At 40.8% G+C, this 15,118-nt stretch overlaps 2 protein-coding genes across 8 annotated transcripts in view; one reads left to right on the forward strand and one right to left on the reverse strand.

Moving 5' to 3' along the window:
• Window positions 1-8,810, reverse strand: part of LOC138736743 (kynurenine--oxoglutarate transaminase 3-like) — a 79,238-nt gene extending 70,428 nt beyond the window's left edge. For 3 of the 5 annotated variants that reach the window (XM_069886773.1, XM_069886755.1, XM_069886752.1), the window contains exon 1: window positions 8,523-8,616. The gene's annotated coding sequence lies outside the window, so the exon portion shown is untranslated. Of the gene's footprint in view, window positions 1-8,522; window positions 8,617-8,791 lie in introns of those variants that run through there. The other 2 variants (XM_069886763.1, XM_069886782.1) reach the window with 2 other exon arrangements.
• Window positions 8,802-15,118, forward strand: part of lrrc8aa (leucine rich repeat containing 8 VRAC subunit Aa) — a 63,488-nt gene continuing 57,171 nt past the window's right edge. For all 3 annotated transcript variants that reach the window (XR_011340516.1, XM_069886621.1, XM_069886632.1), the window contains exon 1: window positions 8,802-9,034. The gene's annotated coding sequence lies outside the window, so the exon portion shown is untranslated. The remainder of the gene's footprint in view (window positions 9,035-15,118) is intronic.

Raw genomic sequence — 15,118 nt, forward strand, 5'->3', positions numbered from 1 at the left:
TCCATTAGTGAAGTCTCTTGGGCACTGTCCAAAGCTCTTGCAAAGGCTGTGAGGCTGATATGTCTTGCATTAGCAGAGCTCCAGTATTTCAAATAAGACCTGTTTTAAAGTGTTTGTATGTAACCTACACTAACAAACCTTTCCCAATATATATCCCAAAAACATGTCACAGTGGTGACATGGATATATTCCAGTTCGCCTATCATAATAACAGGTCTATGGTGGGTGCCATCTCAACTTACGATGCCCTGGAACACCTGGACAGCAAGGATGCATACTCGGGATGCTCAGTTATGGCATTTGATGTCATCAAACTCCAAGACCTGGGGGGGTTAACTCCCCACTGTGTAATTGTATCATATATTTACTAACCTCCACACCACAATCAGTGAAGATTGGTAAGAACTTCTCCTCCACAATCTCCATTAGCACTGGAGTACCACAGGGCCTCCTCTACTCATTTTACACCTACAACTGTGTGGCTCAGTACAACAATGACACCATCTACAAATTTGCCAATGATACCATGGTAGTAGGTTGTATAAATGATGGGGATGAGTCTGCATACAGGATGGAGATTGAAAACATAGCTGAATGGTGCACCAACAACAACCTTGCACTCTATATGAAGCTGACTGTTGACTTTAGGAAAGGAAAGCCAGAGGTGATCACTGGGAGATCAGAAGTGGAGAGGGTAAACAAATTTAGGTTTTTAGGAGTCACTATCTCGGAGGATCTTTCCTGGATCCAACACACCAATGGCATAGTGAAGAAAGCACGTCAGCGCCTCTACTTCCTCAGGAGTTTGCAGAGGGTTGGTAAGACATCAGAAACCCTGGTAAATTTCTGGGGGGCATGGCAAGATGGCGTAGGGAACAGATGTGCCTTCCAGACCTCTCCTGACTCTGATTTATTGTTTTGTCTTTAAGTGCCCGTTAAAGTTCTTTTAAAAGTTTATAAATAATAAGAGGTGTTGGATTAGTGCCTAATGGTTTATATGCAAAAAAAGGTAAAAGAAAATATCAACAGACTGTTAAAAAACTACATTTTCTGAAATTGTCTGAGCCTACTTGTTTACAAGAAGCCAGGACTCAACGTAGAATGGATCCAGAGGAGGACGTGCAGAGTTCGGCATTGAAGCTTCGTTTTAAGCCGGTGAGGCTCTCTGAAGGTCGCACTCAACAGCTTTCAGAACAAGGGGCTGGACGGGTGCCAGTGTTTCGCACGGTGGCCACTGCAGGTGTTGTTGCTGAGGCTTTGACAGTTGAATCAGCTGGGGTGCCACCAGCTGGAGAGTTAAAGGGTTGTCATTCGACTGCTATAGTGGTGGCGCTGCAAAATGCATCTTCAACTACAACGGTTTTTCCAGACATCGATTCAGTGAAGATGATTAAAGAGATTTGGCTTAAAGATAACCCTGATCTTCAGTCTCCTGGCATTGCTGGGGGGACTTTGAGAGGGATTTTCATACGAAGTCAAACTGCTAGAAAAGATACTAAATTAAGGGAAGGGTCAGAAAATCCCATGGTCTCTAAGGAACAGCAAGACCCCATTATGCCTGAATCTACTTCTGTTGAAATGTCTGTTAAGGATCTTGAAGATAAGATATATTCTGTATCGAGTCACTTAGCTAATTTTGTGAACCTGTTTATTTCCAAGATTAATGCGATGGCGGAAGTCATTAATGGAGCTTTTAAGCTTGAAACCATTGAAAGATTTGAAATGTGTGATCAAGGTTTAGTCGATGCACAGGATCAACTGCAAGATGAAAATAGAATAATTGAAACATTGCAGATCCAAAATAAAAATTTAGCAAAAAAGGTTGATTATTTGGAGAATCAATCTAGACGGAACAACGTGAAAATTGTTGGTTTGCCAGAAGGCATAGAAGGACCAGATCCAAGAAAATTTTTTACTGAATGGATTCCACGAGTGTTAGGACAGGATAAATTCCCTGAAGGTTTAATACTGGAATGTGCTTATAGAGTTTTAAGAAGAAAATCTTTTTCAGGACAGAATCCAAGATCTGTTTTGATTCGTTGTTTAAACTATTGTGACAGAGAGACAATTTTACGTATGGCTATTAGAAATGCCCAGCAAAATAGATCTCCATTGATGGTTCAGAATAATCCTGTTTTCTTCTATCAAGATTTGAGTCAAGAAATTATGTTTCAACGACGCGAATTTAATTCTGTGAAAGAACGGTTGTGGGAAAAAAAGACATAAGGGAACATTCAGGTATTCTGCAGTACTGAAGATTTTTTAGGATGGAAATTAGCCAAAGTTCTTTGACAATCCTAAAGAGGTTATGGACTTTGCTCAGTCTCTACCAATCATGCAATTTCAGGAACGATGTAGTCCTTCAAGGTCTCCAAAGAGAGTAGAGATGTAAGGTGGGATCCAGTTTTTTAAAAGAAATGAAAGCAATGGTGACCGAAGTGGTAACGTTGATTTAAAAAAATAAATCTTTTATCTTTTTTTGGAGAAGAGTTTAAATAGTTTAAATAATGATGATAGTTTAATGAAATGGGAGTTGGGAGAGGGAACTGGGTGGGCACTAGTTTCCAGAAGTCATCAGCTACCTGTGAGTTATCTCACACCCAATATTTTGGGGGAGTTACCGCTTTGGGCGGTTTAAACAGGAGGAGGTAGTTTTGACCTCCGACCTGTTTTTTTTTCTTTTTAATTTTTGGGTTAAGAAGTGAAGGTTTTTTTATTATTATTTTTTAAATAAATAATTTTTTTAAAAACTCTTTTTGTTTTCTGATTGTAATTGAGAGGGAATTAGGAGGTTTTTTTCTCTCCTTTTTTTTCTCTTTTTTGGGGGTTTTTTTTCTCTTTTTTCTTTCTTTTTTAAGAGGATGATGTCACAGAAGATAATAAGTCAAAAATTGAGGATGTTGAATTAGATGAAGAGGAAGATGAGGGGAAAGGTGATAAGAAGAAAAAGAAGAAAATTAAGTACAAATACATTGAGGGAGAAGAGTTTAATAAAATTAAATTAATTTCGATAGTAAATTTTGAAGATGTTATAAATGAAGAATATGGAGAATTTTATAAGAGTTTGAACTTTTTTCTCTTTTTATATAAGGGGAGGGGAAGGGAATAAAAAGTTTATCTGATTGTTTTTCTAAGGGATGTTTTTGTTCTCTCGATGAATTATAAAGGAAACTTGGTATTAATGGAAATTTTGTATTTATGTATTATCAATTATGATTTTTTTGAATAACAGATATGTGGTTGATATGATTTTAATATTTGAACTTAGTTTTAAAGTGGATTTCATTTGTTAAATACATGTATTATGTTTGATTTAAATATATGTTTAAGGGTATTATTTTAGTATTGATATTTTTTTTGTTGTTAGTAATTTTTTTTGTTGTTAAGTTTTATCCTTTTTTTGTAAGTGGGGTTTTTTCTAATTTATTTACAATATTGTTAATTAATTCTTCACTCTTTATTTTGGGGGGGAGGGTTGGACTAATTTTAAATTAGATGATTAATGTTGTGTTATAATTATTGGGGGGGTTAATTTGTGTAGTTTAATGATGTAGTATTCTAATTTTTATTATCTTTTTTATTATTTTTTTAAATGTAATTTTTATTTTATTCATGTCATAAAATTTTAAATAAAGTTTTAAAAAAAGAGAAACCCTGGTAAATTTCTACAGAGCTGTGGGGGGAAATGCACTGACCGGCTGCATCACAGTTTGGAATGGAAACACCAGTACCCCTCAACATAAAGCCCTCCAAAATGTAGTAGACACATCCCAGGACATCACAGGCAAAACCCTCCCCAGAGAACACTGCCATAGGAGAGCAGCAGCAATCATCAAAGACCCACACCACCCAGCACATGTTCTGTTTTCGCTGCTGCCGTCAGGAAAAAGGTATAGGTGGCACAAGACTCATTCCACCAGTTTCAGGAAGACCTGTTACCTCTCCACCAACAGACTCCTCAACAACAAAATGAATCAGAGACTTATTTAAGGACTCTTACTTGTGCACTGTATTGATTTTCTTTTTGTTCTCTCTGTATTGCACAATCAGTTTGTTTACATTCATTATCTGTTTACATATTTATTTTTTTGCACTACCAATTAGTGGTCATTCTGCTGTGTCCACAGGAAAAAGGTATCTTTGGGTTGTGTGTGATGTCATGTATGTACTCTGACAAGAAATCTGAAACTGATTGTTGTGTTTGTTCTCACTGTCATGTCAATTTACATTTCTACAATTTTGCAAAGGCAAAGTAAAAAGTAACACACCTAAAGAACAGAAGTGCCTGGCATCTGGTCACAAATGAACACAACATAAACATATTACAGGCTTGCATAACAATTCAGTTCCATTACAAAGCTGCTCTCCTGTCATCTACTTATTCACATTAAATCTGATCATGTTGATCTTGTTATCATTTTAGGTGGTGGAGGTCCTAGGCCCACTCTTTCTGTCATGTACCATATATGGTTCCCAGGTTTCCCAAATCATTATAACTTTGTCTTTTAAATTATATGTGATTTTTTTTTCCCCAATGGGATACACTTAAACTTGGTTAAATATTCCATTAGTGTTTATAGTCATTTAGTCCAACGTGGCCATCTTATATCTTTATTTTCACCTCCATCCCTTTTTTCCATTACTGTTTTTTAAGTTTTCCTTTTTAATCTCAATATATGACAATGCATTTAAGACATGAAATAACCCAACAATCCCCACAAGCAATAACCCTTTAACCCCAAATGAATCTCCCCTCCTTGGATTGCCTCCTGTCCCTTGACAGCAACCACAACTCCCCTTTCCATTCGGTTTGCGAACTTACTCGCAAGCGTCAACCGATTTCGCAGTGACCCTTATTCTCCCACCCCCAGCCCCCCCTAGAGAACACTATTTTCCTATACTTATAACAAAGCTCTCTCTTTTTTCCCTTCTTCCCCTTCTCTTATCCATCTTTAAATCTTTATATATACATTATCTTTACTTTATATTTATTACATATTTTTGTATATTTTCCTGCTATCTCAATATTGATAGTATATTGTATACTATCATCCTTTTTGTCACTTCTCCTCCTCTTTTCTTGTCCTGCTAATGTTCAGCAAATTCTTGGGCTCTCTTTGGGTCCAAGAACAGTCTCTTCCGTTCCCCAGGAATGAATACTTTGAGTACCGCTGGATGTCTTAGTATAAAGTTATATTATTTCTTCCATAAGATTGTTTTCGCCGTGTTGAATTCCTTCGAAGTTCAAAGCTTATGTCCGGGGAAAAAATTTATTTTTTGTCCCTTATATTCCAACGACTTATTGTCTTCTCTAACCTTCTTTATTGCCTGCTCCAGTATGTTTTCTCTTGTCATATATCTTAGAAATTTTACCACTATGGATCTCGGTTTTTGATGTGGTAGCGGTTTCGGTACTAGCGCTCTATGCTCCCTTTCAATTTCTATTTCTTAATGTGAGTCTGTAATTCCCAACACCTTCAGGATCCATCCTTTTATAAACTCCTTCATATCTGACCCTTCTTTGCCTTCTTTCAAGTCAACTATTTTTATGTTGTTTCACCTACTGTAGTTTTCCAATACGTCAATTTTTTGTGATAATAAATCTTGTGTCTTTAATTTTTTTTTGCTCTCTTCCAACTTCCCTCTTAAATCATTTATCTCCATTTCTACAGCAGCTTCTCATTCCTCCACATTTTCTACTCTTTTCCCTATTTCAGTCATGACCAACTCTAAACTTTGCATTCTGTCTTCAGCTCTTTTCATTTTTCTTTTGATTGAATTAAATTCTAATGATAGCCATTCTTTTAATGACCTCATTTGTTCTTCGAAAAAGGCTTTATCTAAACTTTGCCCTTTTATTTTACCTTCTTCTTTCCTTTGAAATTCTTGGTCTTCTTCCTCCTCTTCTTCTGTGTCTGTGTCATCTTCTTCTCTTCTCTATATCTTCATCCTTCTCTGGTGAGCTGCTTCAGTTTCCTTGCTGGGCCTCCAGCTGCTGTGTCTCCTGTTGTTGGGCCTCCTGCTGCAGGTTGACCTACTGCTGGGCCCCCTGCTGCAGGCCAACCCACTGTTGGGTCTCCTGCCACAGGTCGTCCCCCTGCCGGTCACCCCGTTGCAGCTCATCCTCTTCCCGCCCTTCGTTCTCTTTCTCACTATTCTTCTTTACTTCCCCCAGCCGAACTCCCCGATACTGGGCGTCTCTCAGCCGGCCGCTCTTCAGCTGAGTCCCCCCTCCCGTCGGCGTTGACCTTTTCTTTTACTTGCGCACTGCGCACCTCTTCTTGGCTCTGAGAGCCATTTTTGAAGTCTGCCGGTCGGGAGGTCACCGCTCCTCTAGGGACTCACCAACACTGGAGATCGGCCACTTCTCTCCACAGTGGTTCTCTGCTCTGACGTGCAGATAAGGCCTTCTTCTTTCTTCTCCAGTAATTTTCCTTCTTCCCTTTTCTCTGTTATTCTTACTTTTTCTCTTTTGGGTGCCATTTTCTGTCTCTTCTCTGTAACTTTATCTTTCTCTTCCTGTATTTTATGTTTATTGAGCTCTGTTTTGTCACACTTTTTTTTCTTTTCTCTGGAGAGAGCTGTTTCCACCTGACCAGCCACTACCTCATCACGTGACTCCTACTCTCCTGTCCATTGTTGATGCCGAATGTGCTGAGCCCGCTTGAATAGTTAATTTTAATTTTTGATTTCTGCCATGCGCAGTATTTTATCTGGGGAACTAAAAGTACATGACGGGGTGTGGATGATGGATTATATTACCTAATTTCAATGCAGAACAGGGGCCATAGTGTTTTTAAAGGTGGGTCGTGGATTTAAAATGTTTTATATAGTCGGTACGAGAAAAGTACAGAAAAATCCAACTAAACTTGACCGCTTCACAGGAAAGGGGACTCATAAACTGAGCAGAGTCCAAAAGGGGCATTGCCAATAAAAGGATGAAAATGGCTGGATTATATGATCAAATGCCATTTATTATTAAAGCAAAACAATTTGAAATTTTAAAAAAATTTAATAACTCCTGGGGAATAACAAACAAACACAGCACATTAAAGAAACATATATTCTGCAGATACTGGAATCTTGAGCAGATAAGGACTTGCTGGATGAACCATCCATGGATTCAAATAGCCAGTCAATGTTTCAGGTCACGCAACATCAACTTACGATTGGGTTAAGTTCCAGCACTCCCGTCGTAAGTTGAAAAAGGGGAGAGGGATCAATGAGGGGATCAATACGAGGTTGTCAAGAAACAAAGAGAGAGAGCCAGGCAGTGGGATCAATGTGGGGACCGACACAGGGCTATTGGGAGACAGTGGAGCAGTGGGATCAGTGTGGGGACTGACATGGGGCTGCCAGGAGTGGGCAGGGCAGTGGGATCAGTGTGGGGACTGACGTGGGGCTGTGGGGAGAGAGTGGAGCTGTGGGATCAGTGTGGACACCAACATGGGGCTGTGAAAAAAAAAATACAATGCTGGAGAAACTCTGCAGTGTCCTTTATAGAGCAAAGGCAAAAAAACATAACTGATGTTTTGGGCTTGAGCCCTTCATCAAGGTAAGGAAAATTGTTGGCAGGCATCCGAACAAAAGAGTAATGTGGGTGTGGTCATAAAGACAAGAGGGGGGAAGGGTGGGAGGGGACAGCAGAATCAAGGGGAGGAGGGAGGGGGAAGGGATAGAGGAGAATTGGAAAGGGGAAGGGAAGGAGGGAGGGGGAATAGGACAGCAGGTTAGGAGAAAGCAGAAAAGTCATTGTTAATGTCATTTGTTTGGAGAGTGCCCAGACAGAAAAATCAGGTGTTGTTCCTCCAATTTGGGGATGGTCTTGGTGAGATAGTACATAAGGCCAAAGACAGACGTATGACTATGGAGTGTGACACTGAAGTGAAATGGTTGGCTACTGGGAGGTTTCTATCACTGTAGCAGACAGAGCAAAGGTGCTCAGCTTATTGGAGACAGCTAGGCAATGGCCTCAGTGCGGGGTCGGATACAGCGCAGTCGGGAGACACTGAACATCCGAGCCAAAATTCGAAGTACAGTAAAAAATTTTAAGCCGGACTGTCACTTGTCGGGGACAATCTGTATAGCAAGTAAGAGGTAGTTAACATTTCAAAGGCTCGGGCCCAAAACCCTGACTGCCTTTTACTCCCTTCTGAGTTCCACCAGCACTTTTACACTAGACCCGAACTGTGGTGATATGTAATTACACCAGTAAGTCACCAGGGGTCATCCCGGTGACCTTGTCTATAGGGCAAAGCAGTCCAGAGCTACAGTCTAGCCTTCCAGGTTTGTCTTGCAGAAACAAGACCCCTTAGTGTACATATTAGTTTATTAAAGCTGCCTTATACTCGCACCGCTGGTGTGGTTATTGTCAGTACACGAACATCTGCAATTTTTCTTGTTTACCAACGTGACGGGTCTGAACCCATCATCAGAAAATGGGCACAATCCAGTGAACTGTTTCCCAATAGAGATCAGCTTCCCCTACCTTGGGCTCATTTTACAACTAATCCGACACTTACTAATACAAGCGATTCTTCTAACGATCTAGAATTCGACCTGTTGATACTGCAGGCGGCGATGGGGCTCGGTGGGAAGAGGCAGCGTGACCCCCCCCCCCCCCTCTGTCAAAGGCAGGACTCCTCCCTCTCCTGCCCCCACGCAGCGCGTCATCCCCCTCTCTCCCCGCCCAACCCTCCGTAAAACAGCTTCAGCCTCTTGCCCTTCCCAACAGTAGGACTTTTTTCTAATGTGAGTTCGTTTTTTTTAAAAACGTGTCCGCGTCACGTACTTTCTTTTGTTTGAATGCGGACGCTTGTTCGCAGCCTTGCGAAAGTCGGACACGCGCGAATTCTCCGGAGAGGAGATGTTACGCCTCTTCCGGTCGCCGGTCGGCGCCACTTCCGGCCGGGTGGGGGAATGTTTTTGTTCGTGGGGGAAAAGACTCCCCCACAAAATAACCTGAGAAGCTGACAGGGAAGGAAGCCTGAGCTGTCTCGGTAAGAGGGAAAAGGAAGAAGAAGTCGGTTACGAGGTGAGTTTGAGTTCGTGCCCTGAGCAGCGGCTGAAAGTAACGGGGCTTTTACACTACATGCTGATCGGGGCTGTCGGAGGGCGGCTGGCAACTTGGGCACCGGCCGGCAACCTGGACACTGGTGGGTGGCTGGGCACTGCGGGGGTGGCTGGCAACCTGGGCGCGGAGGGGGGAGGGGTGGACACTGGGAGGGTGGGCAACTGGTGACCTGAGGGGGTGGTGTCTGGGATGGGAGGGGGCGTAGATGGCGACCCTGGTGTTTGGGGAATGGCTGGAAACTTAGATGTTTAAGGAAGATGGCTGGTAGCCTCTAGTGGGTGTGGGTGATGGCCAGGGGAATGGGAATGGTGCAGTCTGACCATTCTGGAAATATGAGGGGCTGCCTTTTGGATACTGGCAGAATGGTGTTGTGGGCATCTCTGGAATGGACATTGCTGACTGCCTTGGGAATGGAATGGCAGCTTGCATCTTGTAATCGGTCATTTATTCTCATGGGAGACCAATAATCATGAGCTAGGAATTACAACTTTATTTAGTTCAGTCCAATGACTGATATTCATCTTCTATGGGCAGGAACAATTGTGGCTGCTTAGAGTGGAAGCTGTCAATTGGTTTTGTAGTGTTGAATCTAGTTCAGAGTCTGATTAATGGTTTCAATTATGAAATCTCATGTGCAAGGAAACCAATGTTGAAGTTTTGATCATTTTGGCATATGAAATGGAATGCTGCCCATTGTACTTCCCCTTCATTGAGTTATTGTTAAATTCTATTGGTCAATTGTCATGTTTCCATTGTTAGTAACTCAGCAGATTTTAAAATATATAGAATTTATGAAGGCTACAGAATAACAACAGAAGAAACATTGATGCAGGTACATTGCAATGTACCCAAGTATCTGTTACTGACTGTTAATGCATCAATGTTTCTTATTATTGTATAACAGTCAGAAGTAAACCCTTTAATCCACCAAATCTATTCTTTACATTGATGACTTGACTCATTCTAGAGCGTTGAAGTTGTCCGACTTGTTCACTGACTTTCGGGCTGATGTGATGCTTCTGTGGTGAAGGTGGGTTCAGACTTGGGAATTCATCTGTGTTGATATCTGCTCTTCTCATCAGAATCCAATATGTTTTTGAATTGTAATGCATCAGTTTTAAACAAAATATACAAATGGGGGAGAAAATAAGGACTGTACAATATTTTTTATATACTGTTAAGTCAAACTAACAATTGTGTGAACATTTTCTAATGGATAATTGACAGCAAAAAGAAATAGCAAGCAATCATATATTTTGGACCTTTAGCACCAAAAAGTTGAAATAGTATTACAGTGAGCAGTGGCATTTCCACATTATATCCAGAATTTAATGAATGCTAGAAGCTTTATGTCAGGGCTGTCGTCCAGAGTTGTTCAAGGGAATGTGTTCTGAAGTATGTTGAAGTCACATTGGCTGTAAGTCTGGGGTAAAATACAGGATTCTATTGACGCCGTGGTTGTGAAAAAGCACATAACTACTGGAGAAACTCAGCAGGTCAAACAGTGCCTTTATGTAGCAAAGGTAAAGATACATCACCAACATTTCAGGCTTGAGCCCTTCATCAAGGTGTGGGGGAACATGAGAGATGTCTAAACAAAAGGGGGATGAGGTTGGTGAGTGTGGGAGATGATAGGTGGGGGGGGGGAGACTGCAGGAAAGGGTGGGAGAGGAGGAGACTAGGGTAGGTGGAGAGAGAAAGGAAGTAGGAACTGGAATGACTAGTTAAAGGTGGGGGGGGGAGGGAAAGCAAGCTGATTAGTGGAATGCAATGAACTCAATGTTCATGCCCTGGGATAGGAGAGTGCCCAGAGGATAAATGAGGTCTTATTCCTCCAATCTGCAGGTGGTCGTGGTAGGGTGGTGTAAAGGCCGTGTGAGCTTGAGAGTGTGACTCAGAATTGAAATGGTTGGCTACAGGGAGGTTGCTTTTGTTGCAGACAGAGAGGAAGTGCTGGGCAAAGTGATCTCCTAATCTGTACCTGGTCTCTCCAGTGTCGAGAAGGCCAAAGAGGGTGCACCAGATGCAGTAAATTAGTTATTTGGAGGTACAGGTGAAGTGTTGTTTCACCTGAAAGGTCTTTTTGGGATCTTGGACTATAGTGAGGGAGGAGGTGTGAGTGCAGGTATTACACCTCCTACGACCACAGGAAGGTGCTGGGGGGGGGGAGCAATGGATGGAGAGGGAAAGAGTGCACAAGGGAATCACGGAGTGAACAATTCCTACGGAAGGCTGAGAGGGGAGGAGAAGGAAAAATATGTCTGGTGGTGGGGTCCTGTAGAAAGTACCAGAAATTCCAGTGGACAATGTGTTGGATGTAGAGGTAGGTGAGGACGAGGGGGATTCTGTGTTTATTGTTTCTGGGGTTGGGGGGGTCTAGGGCAGATGAATGGGGAATAGAGGAGATGTGAGTTGGGGCCAAGTTAATAGCGGTAGAGGGGAAGCCATGTTTGCGAAAGAAGGCAGACATTTCAGAGGCTCTGGACTGAAAGACCTCATCTTGGGAGTGGTTGTGGTGGAGACGGAGAAATTGAGAGAAGGGGATGGAGTCCTTGCAGGGGACAAGGGTGTGAGGACATGTAGTCCAGGTAGTTCTGGGAGTTGGAGGGTTTCTAATAAATGTCAGTGGAGAGTCTGTCTCCTGAAATGGAGACCGAGAGATCCAGAAAGGGGAGAGTGTTATCAGATGGACCAGGTGAGTTTGAGGTCAGGGTGGAAATTGGCCATGAAATTGATGAAATTGTTGAGCTCATCGCGGGTGCATGATGCCTTCCCCAATGTAGTCGTCAATGTACCGGAGGAAGAGTTGGGGGGTGGGGGTCTTGCCTGTGTAGGGTTGTAGCGTGTTTTCCTCCACAAACAGGACCCATGTGAGTACCCATGGCTAAGTCTGGTACTTGCAACAAACTTAATGACAAATTATGAGTCTTGACTTGATTCTTTCTTGTTTGTTGAAACTAATTTGCTAAATAAAGTAGATAAAGGTTTGGTGTTTTTTTTACAGCAACTTATTAGTACATTTTTATCAGCAAACTATTTTTAAATTTCTCTTTAAACATGTCATTGGAGATTATGAATGCTGCGGGACTGGTATTGTGCAAAAGATCAAGAACAATAGGGTCAAGGCAAGATTCACAAACTAAGCTTAAAAAATGTGTCTGTTCCCAATCAAAAAGGAATGTCCATCTGTGCATTGGGATTAACCTACTGAAAAAATCATGGAGGTTAAAGACGACTCACAGTCTGACATGAAAGGAAGTTCCATTGAAAACTTCTCGTCAGCTGACTTGACTCTTCCTATTGTACTATGTTCCTTTGCCAAGATTTGTGGTTTCAATTGTTCTATGGCAATGAATTTGATGACAAAATGTAGGAGTCAAGGTCTTGTGCAGCATTTGAGCAACTACCCACCCTGTTCTTTTGCATTGTTTAGAATTTTTAATATTAAATTTAGCACTGAACTTTTGTTGTAAGTATGATTTGCTTTTTGGTTAATTTTTTTAAAATATTGGCTCAATACATGCAGAGCTTTCCATGTGATGAGGACTGAGGGTCAATTTGTATTTTCTTTTTTGCTGTTGGATAATCACCTAATAGTTCAATGAAGCATGTCACTGAGCTAAAAACAGCAGTTGTTTTAGTCATTTAATACAAGCCATGTATGGGGACAGACTTACGATCTCTCCCAGAAGAGTCATTTTCAACTATATTATTATGATGAAGCACTTTTTGAATCAGAATTTATTGTCATGAACAAGTCATGAAATTCGTTGTTTTTCCATGATAAAGAAGTAAATTTCAAAGAGTATCAGTCTGAAGGAAATCAGCATATTAGGTATTGAATGCATTGAAGGGGGAAGAGGGACAATGGAAACCAGGTTCAGACAGTAATTTAGGAAGAAAGAACCACTTAAAATAATAATTTATGAAATGGTGAAAGTGGTTTTGAAGGCATCATCCCAGTGAGTCTCCTCTGCATCCTCTCCATTGCAATCACATTGTTACTATGGTGTGCCATCCAGAAATGCATACTCGCCAAACTAGGTGTAGCTAAAATTTTGTAAAGTTGTACTGTGACTGTCATGCTCTTGCATTCTTTCCCCAGCTAATAGAGGCTAGCTCCCATTTGTCTTCTTCCTCATGTTATCTACCTGTGCTGCCATCTTTCGTGATCTATGGCCTTGGACTTCAATTCGCGTTGGGGCCCTGCTATTTGTAGTGTGCATCTTATCCTTTTTAGACTTGCCAAAGTACATACTTAATTGAATGGGATTAATTTCCATCTGCTGACTTAATTGATGAGCAGTTAATAGCATTCTTTAACCCAAGACATTTCTCTTCATTCCTAACAACATTAACTTTGCATGTTATTTGTAAACTTGATTAAATCTCCTGCATTCACATCTAGCTGTCTAGATGCTATCCCCACTCTTTATTTTGATGTATGCAAATATGCTTTTGATTTTATCATGAGAAACTAACTGAAGTTACAAAATAGAAAAAGGTCTATAAACTCAGCAGAATAGAAAGAGCCATTTGAACAAGCAACTCTTATAAAGTTTTATTCTTGAAACTTGGAAAAGGTCTTTCTCAGGTGAGCAAGAGCATCACGAGGTTTCACGGTGTAGAGATGTAACAACCATGACCCTTTCTGAAATAAGATTTTGAAAATGAAGATCCATGTGTAATTATATTTCCTTTTCCTGACTTAATGTTATTTTGAGACTATAAATTAAAAACTGCTATATATCTTACAGAATAAACTTTCTGTAGTAAGTAATTTATGTTAATGTTTTGAAATTCACTTGTAGATTTAGGAACTTTTAAGCTTAATTGCCAACTCCATTGTTTGGAAATTTAGTAATCTAATTTATCCTGCCACTGGAAATTATCAGTGCTGCTAAAAATTTATGTTTGCAAGGTAAATACCATAAATATGAAATAAATACATATTTTAATGCTGCACAAAGCATGTAAAGAGAAGGATGTTGATTATAAACCACAGTTATGATAAAGCCTGAAGTTGGACCAGCATTGCCTTCTGGGATCTATGCCACTTATTGGCTGTTAAGCAGGTTTCTGCACATCTATCTAAACATTAATGTTTAACATTATAGACTACTGAATCTTTATCTGGTCTGTTTTCTGATATCAGGTTCAACCCAATTATTCAATTGTTGCTTCACTTGAAAGAACTGTTTGGGGCCCCAAATGGCAGTGAGGAAGGAGGTGTGGGCACAAGTGTACCATTTCCTGCAGTCACAAGGCTAGTTGCCATGGGGCAGTTGGTGAGAGTTGAGTTGATGATAGTAGAGGGGAAGCTATGTATTTTGAAGGAGGACATCTCCGATGATCTGGCATGAAAGACCTTGTTCTGCGACATATGAGACTGAAGAATTGTGAGAAAAGAATCAGAGCCAAGTTTATTGTCGTGAACATTTGTCATTTTGTGGCAGAAGTATTGTGAAGAACAAGGTGTAAAATTGTTATAAATTACAATTCCGTAATAGAAGATTTTTTTTTAATTAGTGAGAAAAAGTGAGTTAGTGCCCATAGGTTCATTGTCCTTTCAGAAATCTTATGGTAATGGGGAAGAAGCTGTTTTGTAACATTGTATGTATGTGTGACTTCATACTCCTGTATCTCCTTTCTGATGATAACAGTGAGAAAAGGACATGGCCTGAGTGATGAGTGTCTTTGATGATAAAAACTGCTTTCTTGAGGCACTGTCTCTTAAAGATGACCTTAGAGGAGTGAAGACTAATGCCCATGATGGCACTAGCTGAGTTTCCTGTCCTGTGCATTGGCACCTCCATATCAGACAGTCGTGCAACGTCAGAATGCTCTCTGTGGTATACCCGTAGAAATTGCAGACTTTATAACCATATAACCATTTATGGAGCGGAAACAGGCCATGTTGGCCTTTCGAGTCCGCACCGGTTCACTGATTTTGTGCGCCCTAGTCAGGTCTTCTGATCTTTTTATTTTCTTATTCAATTTATCTCTTGACCGTTATTCTGCCATACTATAGACTGAAATCTACAT

This window comes from Narcine bancroftii, chromosome 1 (genome assembly GCF_036971445.1).
Source record: "Narcine bancroftii isolate sNarBan1 chromosome 1, sNarBan1.hap1, whole genome shotgun sequence".
Taxonomy (NCBI): domain Eukaryota; kingdom Metazoa; phylum Chordata; class Chondrichthyes; order Torpediniformes; family Narcinidae; genus Narcine; species Narcine bancroftii.